Below are 24,352 nucleotides of genomic sequence, written 5' to 3'. Positions count from 1 at the left end.
GAATGGACACGCGATGCAGAAGCGGCTATAGTGAGCGGTTAAAGCTTGGGGTGGTTGGGGGGAACTGGAGCGAGATCGCTCCTGCTAGGATAGAGGTTGCTTACTGGTTACCTGCAGATAAAAGATGCTACAAACGTGTTTGCGAAAATTTAAACATGATGCAGATTCCCTTTGGACCATGAAGGTTGTCTCTGGACGGTTAAAGATGACGTCCTTAGACCATGACGTCCTGGGCCATGAATTGTTTAGTGAGGGATTCACAGGCCATGAAATGATGTTCTCGGTCCATGACAATAGTGCCTCCGAACCATGACGCCTTTGAATAATGATATGCAATTTTGAGGGATCCTCAGGCCATGGCATGGTGTCTTCCGGCTATGAGGATGATGCCTTTAGACTATGACGCCTTTGGATGTATTGGCGATATTTCATCCCATGATATGCAATAGTCATGATGTTATCAAGACAATGATTAGTCTTGTGAAATGGAGGGCAGAGCTTAGCTCGATTGGAACAAATAGATAGTAAAATAGAGCAATATTTGTGAGAAAAGGGACAATGCTTAGTACCATGCAAATGTGGAGGCAAGGATTAGCCTCATGCAAGATACGGGGGCAAGGATTAGACTCATGCAAATATGGAGGCAAGGATTAGCCTCATGCAAGATGGAGTCAAGGATTAGACTCATGAGAATGGGGAGGCAGAGATTAACCTCATGCAAGTATGGACCCAAGGATTAGACTCATGCGAATCGGGAGGCAAGGATTAGTCTCATGCAAGATATGGGGGCAAGGATTAGCCTCTTGGAGTGAAGGATTAGACTCATGCAAAAAGGTAGTCAGGGATTAGACTCATGCAGGTATGGAGGTAGGGATTAGCCTCATGGAGTCAAGGGTTAGACTCATGCAAATAGGGAGTCAGGGATTAGACTCATGCAAATGGGGAGGCAAGGATTAGCCTCATGCATATATGGAGGCAGTGATTAGTCCCATGCAAATATGGTGGCAAGAATTAGCCTCATGCAAGTATGGAGGCAAGGATTAGCCTCATGCAAGTATGGAGTCAAGGATTAGACTCATGCAAGTGTAGAGGCAGGGATTACCCTCATGCAAGTGTAGAGGCAGGGATTAGACTCATGCAAATAGGGAATCAGGGATTAGACTCATGCAGGTATGGAGGCAGGGATTAGCCTCATGGAGTCAAGGGTTAGACTCATGCAAATAGGGAGTCAGGGATTAGACTCATGCAAATAGGGAGGCAAGGATTAGCCTCATGCAAGTATGGAGGCAAGGATTAGCCTTATGCAAGTATGGAGTCAAGGATTAGACTCGTGCAAGTGTAGAGGCAAGGATTAGCCTCATGAAGGTATGGAGGCAAGGATTAGCCTCATGAAAGTATGGAGGCAGGGATTAGCCTCATGGAATCAAGGATTAGACTCATGCAAATAGGGAGACAAGGATTAGCCTCATGCAAATATGTAGGACAGGGATTAGTCCTATGCAAAGAGTTAGCAGCAGATAATAGTAGTGTATGTCTTAGCTAGAAATGTATTCGATGTCTGATGGCCTGATTGTTAATGAATTATCTTTGTGTATACATGTTTTACAAATGCTATCGTTATGTCAAATGTGCCTGCGTTCAAAAAATATTATAAGGTTTGTGGGGGGAAGGTTGGTTCGTGCCTTCGTCTGTCGGCCTTGCATTGCTTCGTTCTGAAATCCTTTCGAGTTTCCCTGGGCGACACCTAACTGTTATGGAAGTAGAGTTTTTGAAAATATACAATTTGATAAAAATAGAGTTATTTCAGAAATGGATTGATACATTTAGATGAACTAGTGACTGTGACATGTCTCAAAGACATTGTAGCTCTCTTATGGAATTTTGAGGGTCTTCCTCAAAATTCTGCCCCAGTTTGGTAGATGATCTTTGACTGTTTGCGGATGATGGACCCTGATTAACCTTCTTCGAAATTTTGAGAATTTTTCTCAAAATTCTGCCCTAGTTCTTGACTGATTACTTACTTCCTGGCATGCGATGGAGTTGGGTGGACTTGCTCCGAAATTTTTAGGGGCCTCCTTAAAATTCTGCCCCAGTTTCTGATCTTGGGGGAAATGAAAATTTTATTATGATATGACCAAACCCATAAGGCTGCCTACATACCCTCTCTTAAACAGGAATCAGGTCAAGCGTACTTCAATTATATCAGAAGATAAATGTAAGGTAATCTAGGCATAGTATCTCTTGACTGCGTCTGAATTGATTGGTTTTGGCTATATTTCTCAATTCATTTCTGCAAGTATGAGTGATCCTCCTGTTAGTACCCGGTGATAAGTGAATGCTTATACGAGTCTCCTTGACAGTTTTGGCGTATTCAAAATTTACTGCTTCGGTTTCGTCCAGGTTGGACTTAGGCTTATTTTTAAAGTCTTCAACTTTCCTGACAACTTCCTCGGGTATCTCATCTTCTTTATCTGAATAACTATTCTCATGTTGCATTGCATCATTACATGTCACAGTCACTGGTTCATCAGGAAAAATAATAATAACGTTGTAGAAAAGGAAAAGTGTAAAGATAGTAGTGAATAATAAAGAGCATATGTATTTGATTAAAACTGAAAAATCATCCAAACAAAGTATGGCTCGATGAATCGAGCATTTATTTTGAGACAAGTAAATCTTAAAACAAAATTACGGGAAATCTTAAATGCTGAGAATGGCTATAAAAATAAAATTTGCCAAGCTACCCAAGGACTCAGCGGGCTCAGGCTGGTGTAGCGGTCCAATTCCTGAGAACAACTCCCTTTCGTCACAGTCTAAATAGTGAGCCCTTCTTCCTCCTCCTCCTCAATTATGGCACTGCAGTCTATGTCTTCATCCTCCAAGAACAAATTCCTCAAACCGGCTAGTGCATCTTCCTCTGCAGTTCCCCATATTGTGTCAGCCTAATGAAAATCCTATTCCAAACGTGGCATCGGTTGCTTAAGAGGGTAATATGGTCCACTCCATGGAGGCGAATAATCATTATACTCTTGCCATGTATACTGGTATTCGAGCCCAAAAGTGGTACAATGATTTTTCAACTCTATTGGCTTGGTGATACCTTGGAGGTTCTTTCCCAATCCTTTGCCGGGTTCATATCTGGACCATGCTAGTATGCTTTTTATCTTCTTACTCCACTACTTATCGTTCTCGACGGCATTGATCTGTTTGATATGATGATAGGTTTCTCCTCCTAGCCTTATTATATGTCCAATGGCCGGGATGGTTTGACTAATGTAGATGGGGTTACTTCTATTTCTGTGAATGATTACCTCCTGGCGGTTCCATTCAAACTTCAGGGCTTGATGTAGTGTGGAAGGCACAGCTCCAGCATCATAGATCCATGGTTGACCCACCAGAAGATTATATGAGGCTGGTATATCAAGCACTTGGAGTTCAACATCGAACCAGGTTGGCCACATCTGCAAGCAAAGGTTGATTTCTCTGATCGTGGCCCTCTGGGACCCATCGAAAGCCTTCACATTCAGCCTTCCTGCCTGTATCTCGTGGAAACCTTTGTCCAACCTATTCAGGGTGTCCAATGGACAAATATTTAGGCTCAAACCTCCATCAACCAGGACCCTCGCAATGAACTTGTCTTCAAATTACACTGTGATATGCAATGCTCGATTGTGATTCAAACCCTCGGGCGGTAGCTCATCTTCGTGGAAGATAATCTTATGGCTTTTTAGCACTTGCCCAACCATGTTGGCCATTTCTCCACCAGTGAAGTTATTGGGTACATAAGCCTCGCTCAATACTTTCATCAAGGTGTTCTTGTGTGCCTCCGAATTCTGCAATAGTGACAGGATAGATATCTGAGCAGGGACTTTGTTCAGATGGTTCACAACAGAGTATTCCTTTGCCTGTACTTTCCTCCACAGGTCATCTGGCCCGGTCTCAATGATAGGCTGCCTAGTAGTAGCCTCCTTACTTGAACCTCCTAGGTGTTCAGGTGTATAGACTCTTTCGGTTCTAGTCATCCCTTGTGTAGCATCAGATTCCTCTACCTTGGGTTTCCCTTCCGCCGAGCCTCGACAACATAATCCTAGGGTATTGCTTTTGAGTTGAATGGGGGTGTAGTTGATACTGTCACAGTAAAAGGTGTGACCACTTCTACTTCAAATGGAGCGGAGGTGGCTGTGGGCGGAGCTACTTTCACCTCGAATGGAACTGATGCAGTTACCGCAACATCAATTGGTGCCTGAGACTGAACCACAATAGGAGTAAGTGTGACTGCAACCTTAAAGTCATCGCCTTCTCACATGAGCCCGATCGACTCCTCATGGTCCCATTCTTCATTTGTTTCTATTACGTGTACCCCATCACCTCTGTGATCAGGGAGGGGATTGTTGCGGATATTAGGTACAACTTCCTTTGCTTGTATGACCTTGTTGTCAATAAGTGTCTGGATATTATCCTTCAATGGCACTCAGCAGTGGTGTGCCATTTCATACCAGAATGGTACGCACAGGTTTTGTTCGGATTGACCCATTGGGATGGATTTTCTAATGCCACAACAGGAACAAGAGTGACGTAACATGTGGCTTTTAACCTTTCATACAATTAGTTGATGGGCTCAGCAATGGAGGTGTATTGTTTGGGTAGCTTGCGGTCGAAATTGGGTCTTGGTATAGGATAGTTTTGGCGAGATGGTGGTGATTGGAAGTGGGATGGTTGGGAGTTATAGATGTGATAGACAGTGGCTGGTTGGGAATATCTGGGAGATGAAGGCTAATAAGTGGGTGGTGATACTTGGTATGTGGGTTGATGTGTTTGATATGTGGGTGGAGATGTTTGATAAGTGGGTGGAGGTGTTTGATATGGAGGTGAAGGTATTTGATATGGAGGTGTTTGATAGGTAAGTGGAGATTTTGGGCCTTGGGCCACCATTACTGCCCCTACATCTCTCTTCTTTCATATGCCACCTGATTGTAGTTCCTTATTTGTGGCTTGCAGTGCCTCAAAATTCATTACCATCCTGCTCTTGATTCCTTCCTCAATACTTTTTCCGAGTTTGATGATATCAGAGAACTTGTGATTTTCGATAACCATCAACCTCTAATAGTATTGTGGATCATGTGCCCTAACATCATTTGTTCTTCGTCCAAAGCGGGCCTGACCTTGGCTGCTTCCGACCTCTAACGAGTAGCGTACTCACGGAAAGTCTCAGTAGGTTTCTTCTTAAGATTCTAAATGTAGAAGACATCCGGTGCATTCTTTGTGTTAAACCTGAACCGGTCCATGAAATCTGACGTCATGCTTACCCAATTAGACCATTTCTTGGGATTCTGGCTGATATACCAAAACAAAGCGTCCCCAGTAAGGCCTCTTATAAAGAGATTCATCCGTATCTTTTCATATTTCCCGACCCTGACAAGCTTGTCACAATAGGTCCTTAGATGAACCCTGGGATCACCTGTACTATCGAACATTTCGAACTTAGGAGGTTTGTACCCCTTGGGTAGTTTGACATCCGTCTATATGCACAGATATTTATAGTTTAAACCCGCTATTCCTCTGTCGCCTTCAACACCTTGAACTCGGCTTGTCAACTTCCTAAGTTCTTCAGCCATGTTTTTAATGAGCAGGTCCTTCTCTGAGGATTCCGGTGCATAGGAGATTAGTTTGGTAGAATGAGGTATAGTTTCCACATATATGGGGTTGCTTTGATGGGTGCCAGGAACTTGGGTGTAGTGATGGTCATTGGTGGAGTTTTGTGGATCGGGAATGGGTTGTATGTTTTGGGGAGTGTGGTATGTGGTGGTTGGTAGGTACTGAATTGGTTGATGATGATGTTGTGGTAGAGTTGGTATTGGCTACGGATTGATATTTTGGGGTAGAGTTGCATATTGATTTGGTGCAGGAGGATTTTGGTTTTGTGTGTTCTGAGGAGGTGTCCGGTTCTTTGTGTTTTGTTGGTGGATGTTGGGGACATTGAGGGTGAGTGACAGCTTTGCCATGTTGCGAACCTGCTCAAGTTCTCCTTGCAATTCCAGTATCCTTTGTCCCAGTCTCAAGACTAGATTATTTGGGGCCGGAGTACTGCGGCCATCTGAGGTTTCTGTGTTCTCAATATTCTCCTTTCGGATACCACTTAAGTCGTCCATTTTTGTCTTTCCTTTTCCTTTTGTGTTTCTTGGAGGAGGAGGAGGTGGAGGGCCTCTAGATCTGGTATGGTATGCTAACGAAGCTAGTATGAGTGAACCAACCTAAGGGGATAAGAATAACAATAAAAAACATAGGCAAAAACAAAAGGTAACAAGTCAGTAAGGATTTTGAAATTCGTGTCTTAATTTGGGAACCTCATTGTGCCCGAGGTAGGCCTAGCGACAAATAGATTTGGAGAACTTTTAATGCCAATAAATGCTTCATTTCATAATATAAAAATAGATGAATCCCAAAACAACACTAAAATAAGTCACTACTGGCACTTGGCCTTATTACATTTTAGGAAAAGCAAATAAATCTAGCCTATTTGGTCCCAGAATGGCCTTCTCCAGATTCGATCTTCCGGACTCCATCGTATAGACCCCCCAGCTCGCGCAACCCCAGTAGCAAGTAGGCTCTAGCCAGATGTCCTCCTTCAGCTCCTTCAGCGTTCTGGCAATTTTCAATCCTCTTTATGACTTTACCTTCCAGCTTCACTATTCCTCGCTCCAGATATTCCAGTTTCCTATTGGAAGTGACTGCCATTTCTTTTCACTCCTCGATCAACCTCGCATTCCTCTCATGTATCTCCCGGTGCTCATTCTCAGAGTCGTGGACCCTCTTGCACAACCTGTTGTACTTGACTTGAGCTTCAGCTTCCTCATCTAAGATTATGTTCCTTCGACCGGCCCCTGGTGTCACCATTCCTTTCAAATTGTCCTCCAACCATGTTGGGTAGATAGGCTCACACCCTGCGTGATACCTATCGGGCTCAACGGTGCTTTTCTCCACAATGATTTTGCAGTGCCACATGTGTTGAGCTTGACACTTGTAAGCTACCCTGAAATGACTCATCTTTACAACCCTTGGTACAACCTGTTTTCTGCCTGCTTGTCTCATAACTCGCATAGGGACATATGGGTATATCCCTCTCAACCCAATCAGCACCAAGTGTGGAGCATCCCTGGATCTGATAATAAATTCTTGTATGTTGGGAACCATTCAAACATCCACTATATCTGTTCCTCGTTAAGATTATCATATAATTCTACTCATTCCTTGGCGCTTTCCTGCTGAGCAAATCTATCTAGAATGTAAGTCATCTTCTTAGGGTGATGGAAGGCAATATGGTCGTACCAAGTTCTTCGTGGAAATTCTTGCCGATAGCGGCCCTTTTGGAAATGCCCTAGCAACCATAACTGCAGCAACAAATTACAACCCTCGAAATGCTTGACCCCTCTTTGACAGCACTCCAGAGCCATGTAGATGTCGACTATGATCATGGGGACTATGGTATATGTCTGTCCATTAATCCTTTCAATCAGAGCCTTAGTGACCATGGCCAACCTAGTGTGGATTCTTTTCTTTTTCATTGGGAATACTATCAGGCCTAGAAAGCACACAATAAATATGAATACTCTGCGGTGACCCGGAGAAGTGAGAGATTTCATCATAGTAAGTGTGGAAAGACTTGCTATGGCCATACCTCTTATACAGGTATTCGAAAGGTATGTAGGAGTCTTTAAGCATATTAGGTCGACATTCTTCTTCAGCCCCATCATCTTCAAAAATCCCCTGCTCGTATGGTTTTCTGGTACCAATAGCCCGGGACTGTCCCAAGTCAATCCCTCAAGCCCTCCTATTTCCTCTAGAAGCGGTGTCATTTCTATGTCGCCAAAATGAAACACAGCCCTTTTGCTATCCCAGAACAAAGTGACAAGTTCAATCAGTTTGTTGTTTGGCTCAATATCTAGCAAGGAAGGCAGGTTACCCAGTTATTTTCTCACATGCTTTTTGTCACTTGCGAAAAGGTCCTCCCACCAATCTAATAGCAATGGTGGGATGTTGCTAACCATATCGAATCTAGGGACCTCATGCCTCATTTTCTGCAAACCAAAAAGGGTTAGACCTTACCCCCACTGGACTCGACTATTTATATATTTATGATCAATATATTGGAATTTAGTTCTCCAAGTTAATGCTCAGAACGTGGTTGTGTCCATTGGGATTATGGAAAACCTGATGGACTTTGGATAATGCTTATCTTAAAGGATCATTATGTGGATAACATTACTGATCCGACTAGGTTTGACCATGATGCATGCACAATTTTCACCAGAGTAAGGTTACTATGGGTTTTAGACTGGTACCGTCAAGTGGACAACTCGAGGGGGAAGGCACGAAACTATCGACAGCACCACTGATCGACTGGTTTTACCACAAATAAGCCTTTCCGAATTTAAGGGCAGTAAATAGGAAGAGAGCAACCACTCATTAAAGCATTACTATAGGATTTGATACGCACGAGTGAAATATGATGCGGAACATGATTTATGCAGCAATTAATAACATTTAGTCAAGTATTTTCACGTAGGAAAAAGTAAATACAACATTTAAATAATTGAAAGATGGTTACAGGAAAAGAAAACAAAAAGACATGTCAATTTCAGGGATAAAGAATCATAAATGCATAAAAATGGACAGTTAAATTTAAATAAGGGAGAAAGGTACGAGATAAAGCATGCTTGGACTAATTTTTAAAAAGACAAGTTCATTATGGTAAGAGCCTAAAAGATATCCCCAGCAGAGTCGTCATGCTGTCGCCCCCCCCCCCCCTTTTTCTCTCCACGGGGAGAGATCCGGGTTTCGACATTTAATGGGATGTGATAACTCATTTCCTTTTGGGGAATTGGATATTTGAAGAGTCGCCACCTAATGGATTACGGTGCGTTAGGGCACCCAGAGTGATTAACTCTTGGATTGGTTTGCATTACAAGAGATTTAGGGTAAGGGCTTGAAATAACCTCGAGGGGAAGGTGTTAAGCACCCCTCTTGGTCCAAAACTATGGGTCCCGGCCGAACTTTTATTCACAAATTAGTGCATTACAAATAAACAGTTGAATCAAATAGGTTGCAAGTAAAGCACGTTGGATAATTCAAGTAACAAGATAAAGATTTTTGAACAAGTTGTATAAAACAAAGGTTTTAAACAGAAAAAAGAATTTTTGGAAAAAGAGGAGTCCTAGGTTAGTTAGCCTATAGGATCACCCCACACAATGTCCGGTAAACACTCCTCAATGAGGGGCTACACATGACATTAGCACATAGTCATCATGTCCCATATCTACCCTTCCCATCCCCTTAGTGGTCATTCAAAGCGAGTGTTGGTCAACGATCTCTATTGCATGCTGTTACCCGTTCTTTCTTAATGGTCCTCGAAGAAGTTAGGACCTCTACCTATAGGTGATTCTAGACAGACCCCTAAGGTTTTAAAGGTGAAAATACTAAGGCGACAAGCAAGAACAATTAGGACTCTTAGAAAATAAGAACAAAAAGGAGAAACTAGAGGCTCAAAGTTTTCCTCCTCAAACAAGGCACATAAACAGCACGACTCAAGCACAAATAAGGCCTTTTGTTAAACAGTATCCTAAGGCATAATGTTTAAGTTAATGTACAGGAAACAAGCAGTTTGTTGTATAAACTCAGAAGTAATGACTCTATCAGTTACGTACTGATTTTAAAGCTTGCTTAAACCAGAAGAACATTAAGTCATAGAAACAGTTTCAAGATTGCAGGTTTTGAAAACGCCCTGCACGCTTGCCTATACGCAAAATACTGATGGCTAGGTTTTGTACAGTGAAACAAGGCAGGTTTGAAACGGTCTTTTTAACCCCTATAGGCACGCTGTCTAATAACATACTAAGGCAGTTTTTAAAAGAACTCGTTTCAGGAAATATAAACCACTAGTTAAACCAATTCAGAAGTGAACTAAACACTAACCGGATTAATTATTTAAAACTAAACTAGTTTGAAATCTTTAGGCATAATTTGATGTTATTCCATATAGGCATGATATCTAATTTTAGTACCAATTTTAAAGATTGCAGGCGTGATGACATATGGAAACATACATAAACACTTGTTATAATAGAATTCGGGTTTGGATTATGTCCTATAGGCATGGCATCTACTTGTGAAATTGATTTGAGACCCATTAAACATGATTTCTATTATGGAATCAATTGAGACCTATAGGTATGATTTCTAACATGGTGAGATAAATATGACAAGATGTAAAGTCCTATAGGCATATTTTCTACTTATAAAAGCAAACATAACAAATTGTAAAGTGCTATAGGCATGATTTCTACCCGTATAACCCCGCAAACATGTAATTACCCACCTTTTTCACTAATTACCCGAATATTCGTTTACAAGTTATTACAGAACATATGAATGAATTACATAAGTAAATAAGAAGCTATTCTATAAGGAGCCTACAGATAGACCTAAGTTTCCAAAGCCTCCAATAGCCTCAAATGCCTCAATTCCATAGACAATATCATAGTCTAGGTGCATCAAAGTTCCCTAAGGATCTCAAGGATCCCGGATAGTGCTTACACATAGACTTGGTACCCAAAATTTAATGAGTGCAGTGTGGAAGGACCAACCTCAGTATGCCAGAGTTCAGAGGGTTCTCAAGAGGATCTCAAGGCAGTACACATACTGGAGGGGGCAGAACTTATTGACTTAGGAGTAGAGTGAAAGTGCATGACCCAAGTTAAAAGGTTTTAGTGGGAAAAACTGTATTTGCAGGATACTTAAAAAAAATTGTGAAACAACAAAGAGTTCAATGATATAGTTTTGAAAAGAGTAGGAGTGTCAATAAACAAGGCACCAGTCTTAAAACCATAATAGGTTCAGCACTACACACAGAACAGAGAAGTTTTAACACCACAGGTCTTCATACAGAGGTAAATGGGAATTGGGGAAAGGAAAACACATAATGGTAAACACGTGGAAGGCAGAAGTCTTTGGAATTATGCCCAGGACACTGATCAAGCATAGTCACAGAATTAGCAAGGCTTAAGGGGTCCAGTATATGACTTAAGAATCAATCCCAGATTCATACAAGTTGAGGAGTGCAGACTACTTTTATTAGGAGGTTCATATAAAAGTTCAAGTAGTGCAAGATTACATGGAGACAAACTACATAAAGGGGGTGACATGCTCATACTGATCCTAAAGAAGGGGAGTTCATAACATGTTAATCATGTAAACATATTAACTATAGGTTTCATAGCAAACCATTAGTAAAAGCAAACTAGAAACAGGATGAACTGAAGCAATAAAAGAACCATATTATTGTTGGAACTTGAATTGAAACTAGAACATACCAGTAAAGAAGACAGTAAGCAAAGTGAAGGAGCAGGAAAACACAATGGTTAGCCTAGGCTTGCAGCCGGCTAACTTAGAATAGTAGCAAGTAGCACAAAAGAGATCAGAAAGTTTACGTGTGAGAGAGAGAGAGATTTTGAACCAAGAGTGTTCGTCCCTTTTTGCTAATAAGAGAGTGTGTATTATAGTTTGAAAGCAGGTAGCAAATAAGGTAAAAATCAAAGTTCATCAGTTATTCTGGGGACTCAGAATCAATCAGTCATGTAATCAAGGTAAGTACTCCTTTTAATTAAGGAGTCAACTTCAAACGGTAATAAACATGTGGAAAATAAGGAAGGAAATCGTATAAGGCTGAGCATAACAAAGAAGGAAATATTTCTTCATAGTACAAGTACACAACATGTAATAGAGGCTAGGTTCAGCATATTTCAATCAAGGAAAATACTTACGAAATCAATTAATAGCATAATTGACTGTAGAATAACATCACAAAATATTTTACAAGGTTAATAATCAGTAGAGATATCATGTGAGATCAGTGAAAGATCAATCACAAAGACTCAAGGATTCAAAGTAGAAAATAACATTGATTTAGCACAACTTTATAAGAACAAGCACATAGTAAGCAAAAACCAGAACTCTAAGAGGTCGAGTAGGACCAAAATCATATATAAATTAGGGATTCATGTAGAGCATAGTCTGAATTAGTAGAATAAGCATGATACATGTAGGAAAAGTGAAGAATCAGAAATATTGGTGAACAAAATAGGGTAAAATCACACAATAGGCAGGAATAACCACAATTAGGAACCTTAACAAGCAATCATAGGGTAAAATCACAAAATCACAGAAACATATAGATTAACTGAACATGTTATCAAAACAAAACTCAGAAACCCCAAGACTAGAACTAAGAAATTATGGTTTTCAGCATATGTGAGTTGAAAAGGGAGTAAAATCATAGAATCATTCGAAATATGCAAGAGATAGAAGTTTAAACATAAAGAATCGGTTTAAACAATGTTTTAGAAGAAGTTTCGAAAACCCTGGTTTGAGAAGAAGGTGAAAACACTTTGAAATCGATGATTCTTGTAAAGAGTTACAAGGATAGTGTAAAACATTAAAGAAACAGACTCAAATCATTTAAAAAATCATACAGATCTAGAAGATGTAAGCAAATATTAGGGTTTAAGAAGAACCCAAGTAGAGATGAAAGAACCTGTCTAAAATCTCTATGATCGTAACAAGTACAACCTGATTTCGCTTGAAATCATACTGAAGTTGCCAATAACAGACCAGATGGCAAACCCTAGATGCAAGTCAGCATGGCCCAGGGCCCTTGAAGGCCTCAGAGAAGGCAAGCATGGCAATAGAGGAGCCATTAGAGGCTTAGGAGTTAAAGGGAGATCACCGGAAAAGACTGGAAAAGGGAGTCGGCGGTTGAAGGAGCTAGGTTTAGGTTGATGGGTTGAGAGAGGAGAGGAGATAAGAGGATACAGAGGCACCTGATTTGAGAAATGAGATAGGGTTAAGGGGTCGTTTGGGATAAAAAAAGATAAGAACTCATGAGGGCCATTGATCTTTTAGATCAACGACAAGGATTTGATTGGTCTTGGGTTGGGTAAGCGAGTTTAGGGTTTGGGTAGGGTATTTTTAATTTGAAATTGGGCTGGGGTTGGGTTTAATTTAGGCTACAATTGAAATGTAAATCTGGCTATATTTTAAATAGCCAATTTTCCTCTATACAATTTATAATAAATAACAACTAATTTTTGGAAAATAATTTTGTATACTAATATGATGTAATAAAATATATTTAATATTTTAAAAATGTAGAAGGTCGATTTTATGCATATAAATATAACTATACATTAAATGGGCTAATATTGCAATTATATGCAATTTAGTTTTAAAAATACCAAATGCAATTAAAAAATGCATAAAAATATTTTAACCATATTTTGGCATAAATATAGAAATCAAATGACTAAATTATCACAATAATATTTTGAGAGATAATTAGTGGGGATTTTATAAATAAAAGGGGAGGAAATAAATCAATTTAAATTCCTAAAATTATGGGAAAATTATAAAAACTTTGTGCATGCTTATATATGCATATATATGCTATTTTGAAGGCATTTATGCATATAAAAAAATATAGAAAAAAATTGGGTATCAACACATAGCAATATCGAGTACTTTCATCAATAAAAGTTATGAAATACTTTTTTTCACCGCGAGATGATACTGACTTAATGTCGTAAATATCTGTATCAATTAAGGTTAAAGGATTTGAATTCCTTTCAACTGACTTATAATGTTTAACATACTTAGATTCCATACATATTTGACATTTTGATTTGTCGCATTCAAACTTAGGCAGTACTTCCAAACTAATCATTTTCCGCAAGGTCTTATAATTGATATGTCCCAAACATGTATGCATAAATCATTTGACTCAAGTAAGTAAGAAGAAGCTGAAATTTTATCATTGTCCACAACTATTATATTCAGCTTAAAAAGGCCCCCAGTAAGGTAACCTTTTCCTAAGTACATCTCGTTCTTACTTATTATAACTTTGTCTGAAACAAAAATATATTTAAACCCGTTCATGACGAGAAGTGAAATAGAAACTAAGTTCTTCCGTATTTCAGGAACATAACAAACGTTGTTCAGAGTCACCACCTTGCCAGAAGACATCTTCAGGAATATCTTTCCATAACCTTAAATTTTGGCCATTGCAAAATTACCCATAAAAATGGTCTCGTCGGGTCCAGCGGGAGCATATGAAGCAAATGCTTCTCTAACTGCACAAACATGGTGGGTGGTACCAGAATCAATCCACCACTCCTTAGAATTTCTCACTAAGTTGCATTCAGACAATATAGCGCACAAGTCATCAATATCATCATTTGTTTCAACCATATTTGCTTGACCCTTTTTCTACTCTTTCTTTGGAGCACAACATTCTGCAGCTTTGTGTCCAACCTTTCCACAATTGTTGCAATTTCTCTTGAATTTCTTCTTGATGGGATAGTTGTTTGGTCCAGAAGACTTCTTCCGCTTCTTCAGATTAATTGGAGCAGTTTCAACAATATTTTCTCCCATAATTGTTGAGTTCCCACATGTCTTCTTTTCTCCAGCTTTATTGTCCTCTTTGATCCTCAATGGAACGATGAGATCTTCGAGTTTCATCTCCTTGCGCTTGTATCTCAAGTAGTTCTTAAAGCCCTCCATAAAGGAGGCAACTTCTCAATCATTGCTGCAACTTGAAATTCCTCATTGATGACCAAACCTTCAATGAAAAAATCATAATTAGTAACAAAATTAATACTATTAACAAAAGCATTAACTCAGATTATACCTTCAATAAGGAGATCATGAATTATAACTTGCAGCTCTTGAACATGGGTAATAACAAGCTTGTTGTCTACTATGTTATAGTCCAAAAACTTAGTTGTAGCAAACTTCTTCAAACCGACATCCTCGGTTTTATACTTCTTTTCCAACGCATCCCATAGTTCATTAGAAGTTTCTGCATTACTATAGACGTTGTAAAATTCATCCTCCAGTTCACTAAAAATATAATTTTGTCACGATCCGGAATTCCTAACTTCAGGACCGTGATGGCGCCTAACATTTCACTTGCTAGGCAAGCCAATGTTAGAGGATATTTAAGCCAAATTTTAATCAATTTCAATAAGTAAAGTCAATTAAACCAAAATGAAACTAAAACTGAGTGCGAAATCACATAACAACACTTATTTTTAGTACAACCCGGATCTGGAGTCATTGTTCACGAGCTTCTAGAATTTCTACAAATAGAGCCTGAAATATGTACAACTGTCTCAAAAAAAAAGAGCAATAAATAAGGGGAAATGGAAGGGGACTTCAAGGTCTGCAGACGCTAGCAAACCTACCTCGAGTCTCCAAGTCAGCTGATCCAAGATAATGCACCTCACGGGCAACTGGGACCAATAGCAAAATCTGCACAAGAAGCGTAGAGTGTAGTATGAGTACAATTGACCCCATGTACACTGTAAGTGTCGAGCCTAACCTTGACAAAGTTGTGACGAGGCTATGACAAGATACCTACGTAAATAACCTGTGTAGTTAACAATATACGTACAAGATAACAACAAACAAAGGCTAAACATGTAGTATTGGGAGGGGACATGCGAAAGGGGTACAAGATGCAATAAATACAACAAGAAATGATAACCAGAACTGTCAATATGCCTTTAACCAATAAAATGAATAAACATAATGAATAAAACTGCACAGCATCACCCTTCGTGCTTAGCTCTCAAAATATGGTACGGCATCATCCTTCATGCATTAACTCTCACAATATGGCACAATATCACCCTTCGTGCATTAACACTCAAATATGGCACGGTGTCACCCTTTGTGCATTAATACTCTCCCTTACTATAAAACAATGAACATATAATAATAGGGAGATAAAAGAAACAAGAACAAGCCTTACGTCAATAAGGGTACCACAATACCAACCTCAACTTTGGAAACAATACTCAATTATCACAGAAAGCCCATAAACGTGGAAAAGAACGATCAATTTAATAAGTAACTAGTCTAAGCATAGATAACACGATCAAAGTAAGCAATAATTTACAAGGAACAAATCCAACCCGCATGCTTTAAACCAACAACGACGCATAAGTACTCGTCACCTCACATATACATTGAAACCAACAACTAAACATATAGCAAATAGGAAAACAAGTCATAATCCCTCAAGTCAAGGTTAATCACGACACTTACCTTGCTCGAAAGATCAATTCAAAGTTCAACCACAACTTTTCCTTTCAAACACACCTCCGAACCAATAAAATCTAGCAAATTACCAACCAAACGATTCAAATTAAGCCTTAGAAACTATCCACGTTTGCAAAAGACTCAAATTAGGTCATTATTGAAAAAGTCAACAAAAGTCAACTCCCGGGCCCGTTTGGTCCCAACCCGAAATTCGGACCAAAACCTGATTACCCATTAACCCCAAGCCCGGTTATGTAATTTATTTTAAAATCCGACCTCAATTTGAGGTCTAAGTTCCAATTTTACAAAAATTCCTAATTTTACCCAAACCCCAATTTCCACCATGAAAACACTAAATTTTAGGTTGAAATCGTATGAAATGTAATGAAAGATTGAAAGAAAATAGGTTAGAATCACTTACCAATGGATTGGGGAAGAAGGGCTCTTGGGAAAATCGCCTCTAGGGTTTTCTTGTTTTGAAAATTTGAAGAATGAGAGAAAATCCCGTCTAACTCATATTTGATCAGTTGCAGATGTCGCAATTAATGCGAGAAAACCTTCACAATTGCGAAGTCTCAGCGTCTCTTCTATTATCGCATTTGCGATGATTTGTTCGCAAATGCAAACAGTGATCTTCCGCAATTGCGACCCAAATCATCGGAAAGATCACAAATGCGAGCCTGACAAAGATCGCAAATGCGAAGCCTGACCTCGCAATTACGAGGTTTGAGGCCTGCACCAGAACTAAAGCATAACAGTACTTTCCTAAGTCCAAAACTCACTCTGTAGCCTATGCGAAACTCACCCAAGCTCTCAGGGATCCAAACCAAACGTGCACGCAAGTCCAAAAATATCATGCGAACTTGCTCGCGCAATCAAATCGTCAAAATAACACCTAGAACTACGAATCAGACACCAATTCAAATGAAATTTTCAAAAAAAAAACTCATGAACTTCTATTTTAACAACCGGACGTCCGAATCACATCAAACTAAATCTGATTCTCACCAAATTCGACAGACAAATCATAAATATAGTAATGGACCTATACCGAATTTCGAAACCAAAATACAGACCCGATATCAATAAAGTCAAACATTGGTCGAACTTTTAGATTCATTAAGCCTTCAAGTTTTAACTTTTCAATAAAATATGATAACTCGAGCTAGGAACCTTCGAATTCCATTCCAGACATACGCTCGAGTCCCAAATCACGATATGGACCCATCGGGACCGTCAAAATACTGATCCGGATCCATTTTCTCAAAAAGTTGACCGAAGACAACTCAAATGGATTTTAAGGCAAAATTTCATATTTTATCAATTTTTAACATAAAAGCTTTCCGAAAAATCACCCAAACAACACACGCAAATCGAGGACGGCTAAAATGGGGTATTTGAGGCTTCAAAATATAGAATTAGGCTCTAGATGACCTACCGGGTCATCACAAATTCTTGCACAAGAAATCTGAGTGCTTCCAAGCCTTAGTCACAATAAAACGTTCATTATCCGGAGTTAATTCCGGCAGAACCAGAACGTCTTTCTTGATGAAATTCTGTAGACCCAAAGAAGTCAAATAGAAGAACATCTTCTATTGCCAATGTTTGAAATCAATCCCGGTAAACTATTTGGGCATTTCCGCTGGAGCTGGTGGTGGCACAGAACGACTGGAAGTAACAACATTGCTCGTACAGCCAGCCACGGGGGTTAATGTTTCTATCATTTCTATTAACAACAAAATAGAAATAAAATTAATTAACGGTAAAGTATTTAAAATCTTCAAAACGAATAAGTTTAACAAAAACAGTTTAAATACCACAATGAATATTTTATTTCTTCAAACACAATACAGAACGAGTAGAAAACCAGAAAGAGTTTAATCTCGTAATGTCAACAAAGGAGTAAAAAATTCGAAGAATCTAATCTCCAAACTGAGAGTATAAATCACTAGGATTTAGTCTCCCACAAACAGAATAAAAGATGAATACAGAAAAAATAATGAAGTTCCTTAAGCTTTTTAGTAATTTGTATTCGAAAATATATTCAAAAATAAAGATGCTATAAAAGCATAAATGCAGAAGAATAGAATTATTTCGAGCCCACTGAATTCACAGTGTTTCTTTAAGGAACTTAATCCCCTCCTAGTACCAGGGATTTAGGATTATTTCCTCCCAGGATAGAACGGATTACCCTCACTGGTGTAGCGGTACTTCAAACCCCAGTGACAACAAACGCAAACAACAATAGTAAATCACACTTACTGCTTTCTTTTTTGTTAAAACAATACAGAAAGAAGAAGGAGAATCAGAATTTTCGTAAGGAAAATTTGAGGGAGTTCTTGTATTTATTGGAAAAATTCGTTGGGTTATATTGAAGAGTTACAACTCTTCATGTACGGTTGCAACTCAAAATGGATGTTTTATAAAACAGCCATTTATGCAAACCGCCAAATTCAAATTATAATAGAAAAATTAAAACGTAGGAAAATTGAATTATCGTTATATAAACAATCTAATTTGGATTAATTAATATTGCGTTGATATTAACAAATAAATTTGGTCCAAAGAATTAATCAATCAATTGACCGAAACCGTAACCTAATCTGGGCGAGCGACGACAACGGCGCGAGCTTGCCTTCTCCTCAACTCTTAAGAGCTAGAAGAAGTGCAACTGTATATATACTCATCAAAACTCTTTTCGTCCTCCAATATGGGACAATGTCCCTTTCTCAAAGAGGGAAATTTGAAAATTTTAATTTTCCCTCAATTTCCTATTCGCTCTATTTTAAGCTCTAAAAAGCTTAAACCCAACAAATCTGCATTAAATTTGTTTAGTCAGTAGGTTTGGCAAATGACAATTGACAATACGCAAGATCACAACCATACGACTTTTTTAGGCTCGCGATCTGCCAAACTAGGCTCAGTAGCCATCTCACGAAGCTGCAGAATGCATTTGTTGCGGCTATGGGAGATTTAGATATTATGTTTATCTTTGTAGGACTCTAATTTTCTTATGCTGATTTTCTATATGTCCAAAGTGATGAACGTTTATAATTCTTTATGTTTCAATCTATTTTCTTATTATATTCTTATTTTTTGCAATAGAATGCAAATAAATAGATCCAAATAATGCTCTAGAGAGTGATATGAGAAAGTGAATCTTTACGCAATCTCTCTCAATATTTTCATTGGGTAACTACCACCAAACAATGTACAAACCCACACATAATAGAGAAAACTACCTGCTGAAGACGGTTCCTCAAGTATGAGACGTTATAATTAATTTTAACAAAAGATTGACATACATAGTTAACTAAACGTACTTGTAATGGTTTATTTAGGTGTAACTAACATGTTAACTGTTATGCATTGGATGTGCCTTGCTATAAAAGCCTGCTAAAACTTACGGAAGCAATATACATCTAAAGCTCCCTTTTAAAAAATGGAGATCATTCATAATTTCTCTACTTTCAATTTTATTGCACTGCTCATCTTCTTTTCCTTCCTTTTTGTTCTATTTGATAAGAGAAATAAATCAAAACAACAAAAGTTGCCTCCAGGTCCATGGGCACTTCCCCTTATTGAAAGTATCCACCATTTGAGAGGAGCATTTCCACATCGCACTCTTAAAAAAATAGCTAGAAATATGGGCCTATCATGTATTTGCAACTTGGAGAAATTCCTTCTGTAGTCATACCATCACCTAATATGGCAAAACAAGTTGTAAAATCTCACGAACTTGCTATTTCTGCTAAGCCACAACTTACATCCATAAACATTACTACTTACAACAGTAAGGACATTGCATTTGCACCATATGGTGACAATTGGAGACAAATGCGTACTTATGTGTTACGGAACTTCTAAGTGCCAAGATGGTTAAATCTTTTAGTTCAATCCAGAAAGATGATATTTCGAGTCTCGTCTCATCAATTCAATCCATGAATGGTTCTATTGTCAACATAACACAAAATATTCTTCACTATACAAACTCTGTGACACGTAGATCAGCCTTTGGAGGAGTACAAAATAATCAAGAAGAGTTGATAAATTTGTTGAGGGAAACACTGGATTCATTAGGAGGATTTGATGTGGCTGATTTATTCCCTTCTTGGAAATTACTTCACAAGATGAGTGGGGTGAAATCGAGATTGTTAAAGCTGCATCAGAAGGTTGATGCAGCTCTAGAGAACATCGTTAGTGAACATATTGTGAATCGAGCACTCAACAGCAAGGGAAATAGTGAGTTTGGAGGTGAAGATTTGGTTGATGTTCTCCTAAGAATTAAGGAGAATGGTAAACTCCAATTTCCAATCACAAATGATCACATAAAAGCAGTAATTTCTGTAAGTTTTCTCCTTAAATATTTTTGTACAATACTCTCATTGGATAGTCTATTACCTTATATGTGTATGAATCAGTTGTCTTTATTTATGTACTTATTTTTTGTTGATGTAAGACATGTTCGCCGTTGGAACTGAAACTTCAGCTGCAACTATTACATGGGCTCTATCGGAAATGATGAGGAATCCAAAAATTAAGGCCAAGGAACAAAGTGAAGTGAGACAAGTTTTCAAAGGAAAGACAAGTTTTGATGAAAAAGATCTTGATAGATTATCATATCTAAAGTTAGTCATTAATGAAACGTTAAGGCTACATCCTCCAAGTCCTTTTCTGCCCAGGCAATGTATGAAAGAAACATATATTGATCGATATTAAATACCTCTCAAGACCAGAGTACTAATCAATTCATGGGCACTTGGAAGAGATCCCAAAAGGTGGCATGATCCTGAGAGTTTTATACCGGAGAGATTTGATAATTCTTCTGTTGACTTTATGGGAAATCACTTTCAGTTTATACCATTTGGTGCAGGAACAAGGATTTGTCCAGGAATGCAATTTGGTTTAGCTAATGTTAAACATCCACTGACTCGGCTCCTCTACCACTTTAACTGGGCACTTCCATATGGAATTAGTCCAGAAGATCTAGATATGACTGAGAAGAAGGGATTAAGTGCAACAAAACAAAAAGATCTGTACTTAATTTCCGCAGATCACAGAAGTGACGAAAACTTTTGATGTTGTGCTTTCAATGCTGAAAGTTCATACCCTATATAATGCTTCACCTCCTTTGATTTGGTTTATATTCATGTCGCCCTTTTATGTTTAACAGCTTGTTTAGATTCATAATGTATTGTATAGTATTGTACCGTATGTTTTGATGTATACAATATTTGAATAGATTGTATTATTTGTCATCGTTTCATGACGTCATGCACCAATAATTATGAAGAATAAACTTATTATATTATAAAGAAAAAATAAGATATGAGGTAATATTATTATATAAAAAGGTAGGGTAAATGATAAAATAAGATTATGTAATAATAAAAAAGGAAAAAAATAAGAGAAAACAATAAGGTAATCACACAATCACACCAAATCGGTCGTTCCATAGGGTGACACTTTTCATCATTACGTAACGATGGATAAAACAATACGATACAATAAAATTTAAGTAACAATCACAACAAACATTGTATTTCAAGTCATAATACAATTATAACACAATATGTAACAATCATCCAAATAAGCTGTAAAGTTTATTGTGAAAATTTGCAAAGAATAAGATCCAGAGTCGGTTGTAACTTGTACAGTTTTGGTTCGGAAGGTCGGACGAAAGAATCTACTCCGCCATTTTATGTAGTGTGTGTTAGGTGTTTGTCCTGATTTTCTTACATTATTTGGTTTTTCTATCTCTTAAAGGAAAATGACAACATATTTACCATAATTGAGTTTTCCTTTTCTTATAAGGAAATTATAATCTCCTATATGTTGTTAGTCTCTTTTCTTGGAGGAAAATGTTTGGATTTCTATAAATTGAGGATCCTTCCTTCTCATGTAGTAGCATCCATAATGTAGCCATAAGGGGGCTTGAGACTCTTGTTTAGGGGGGAAATTTTGGGACAAATGTTAGCCCACCACTTCTATTTGCCTCTTTGTGAGGTTGTTCTCTCGATATATTGTACTCTCTATTATATAATGGATTGCTCATCTCCACCTGTGGATGTAGGTCAATTGACCGAACCACATTAAATTTTTGTATTTCTTTTGGTATATTTCTCTTTTGTTATCTGATATATCATCGTTCAAGGTTTGTTTTACTAGCTTCCGCATGACACCTGATTATTTCAGTCTTAAGAAATGGTATCAGAGCGAGGTGTAAGATAGCTTCATTTAGGCGAGTTTAGTTCTAGCCGCAACCTATTTGATGGTAATCATATTTTTTGTCTGAGAAATTTGAACAGAGTGTTATGCACGTTGAGACAAAATTTGTGGTGGAGATTTAGAGATGTGACTTGCAGAAGATTATTTGAAGAAGGTGGATCATGTTTATTTTGACAAAAAATTCAAGCCAAGGGGAAGAATTGTTAGGTGTTTGTCCTGATTTTCTTACCATATTTGGTTTTCCTATCTTTTGAAGGAAATGGCAACATACTTACTATAATTGAGTTTTCCTTTTCTTAGAAAGAAATTATAAATCTCCTATATTTGGTTAGTCCCTTTATTTGAAGGAAAAAGTTTGTACTTCTATAAAGTGAGTGTCCTTCATTCTCATTTAGTAGCATCCAAAATATATCCATAAGGGGCTTGAGAGTCTTGTTTAGGGGGGAGAATTTCAGGACAAGTGTTTGCCCACCACTTGTGTTTGCTTCTTTGTGGGATTGCTCTCTCGATATTTTGTACTCTTTTTTATATAGTGTATTGTTCATCTTCGCCTGTGGATGTATGCCAATTAATTGAACCACATTAAATGTTTGTGTCTCTTTTGATATATTTCTATTTTGTTATCTGATTTATCGTCGTTCAAGGTTTACTTTACTAGCTTCCATATGACACCTGATTATTTCGGTCCTAATAATATGTACTCCAATATTTATTTCTATTTGGAGCTGAGTTGAGACTTGTAAAATAGATGTAAGGAAAATGAGAAATAAAATGAAACAAATCAACGCAGATATCAACACGGAAAGAGAGGTTGCGTATGATTTTTACTCACAAGCTCTTTTGCTGTTGCACCACTATCTATTATGAGCTTTTAAGCTGTTAAGAAATGGATCGAGCTCATCCACTACAAATTGCTCTAAAATATGAAACCCCCTACAACCTAGAAATGTAATTGTATATACATGTTTCAATTTATATGGTATAGTCTAATTAGACACGAATTATAAGAAAATAAGAAAAACTTTTAAAACTTATGTTCTAAACATGTCATAATATTTGTTTGACTATAAGACTTTTGAAGTCTGTGGCCTTAAACATTGATAAAATTCCATTATTGAGCAGATCGAAGAAGATGAGATGGTGAGATAGAGAGAGACGGAAGTGTCCAGAACTATTATTTCTTCTCATCAGAAAAAATGAATATGAAAGTCTGTATTTACAAAATAATAATTTCCCTCAATATATGGGACAGCCCATAACTTAGTACAAAGATTAAAAATAAAATACATACAATGTGGGCTCAGGGCCCAATGGAAAAAGAAAGACAACCCAACTATGTAATGGCATTTTCTTGTATCTCAACATCCCCCGGCAAGTTGGAGGGTGAGATGACACCCAACTTGCATAGATGCAGATGATGAAGAGCTCCTCCTAACGGCTTAGTAAACATATCAGCAAGTTGATTGGCACGGGAAGTAATAAGCAGCTGAAGCAAACCTTCATTCAGCTTAGTGCGAACAAAGTGGCAATCCAGCTCAATGTGCTTTGTGCGCTCATGGAAAACAGGGTTTTTAGCAATGTAGATGGCTGCCTGGTTATCACAAAACAGAATAATAGGAGAAGAAGAAAGAATACCAAAATCAGAAAGAAGCCTGCAAAGCCAAGTGATCTCAGTAGTGGCCTTACTCATGGACCTATATTCAGCTTCTGTAGATGACAAAGAGACCGGAGATTGCTTCTTGGATTTCCATCCAACTAAACAACCCCCAAGCAAAATGCAAAACCCACTGATGGACTTCCTATTATCCGGGCAAGAACCCCAATCACTATCATAATAGACACTGAGGGACAGATCAGAACAATTATTGTAGAAAACCCCAAAATCAAGAGTACCCCTGAGATACCTGAGTAAACGCAAGGCAGCTTGCATGTGAGGAAGGAAAGGCTGCTGCATAAATTGACTCAAATGTTGCAC

The 24,352-nt window shown here is 38.2% G+C and overlaps 1 pseudogene; it reads left to right on the top strand.

Annotated features, from left to right (window-relative positions):
* Positions 1 to 19,586: 19,586 nt before the first annotated feature.
* On the top strand, positions 19,587 to 21,293 carry LOC107792125 (premnaspirodiene oxygenase-like; annotated as a pseudogene).
* The last annotated feature ends 3,059 nt before the right edge of the window (positions 21,294 to 24,352 follow it).

This window comes from Nicotiana tabacum, chromosome 8 (genome assembly GCF_000715075.1).
Source record: "Nicotiana tabacum cultivar K326 chromosome 8, ASM71507v2, whole genome shotgun sequence".
In the NCBI taxonomy this organism is placed as follows: Eukaryota; Viridiplantae; Streptophyta; class Magnoliopsida; order Solanales; family Solanaceae; genus Nicotiana; species Nicotiana tabacum.
The sequence above is the reverse complement of the archived record's forward strand: the minus strand, read 5'-3'. Positions and strand labels throughout refer to the sequence as shown.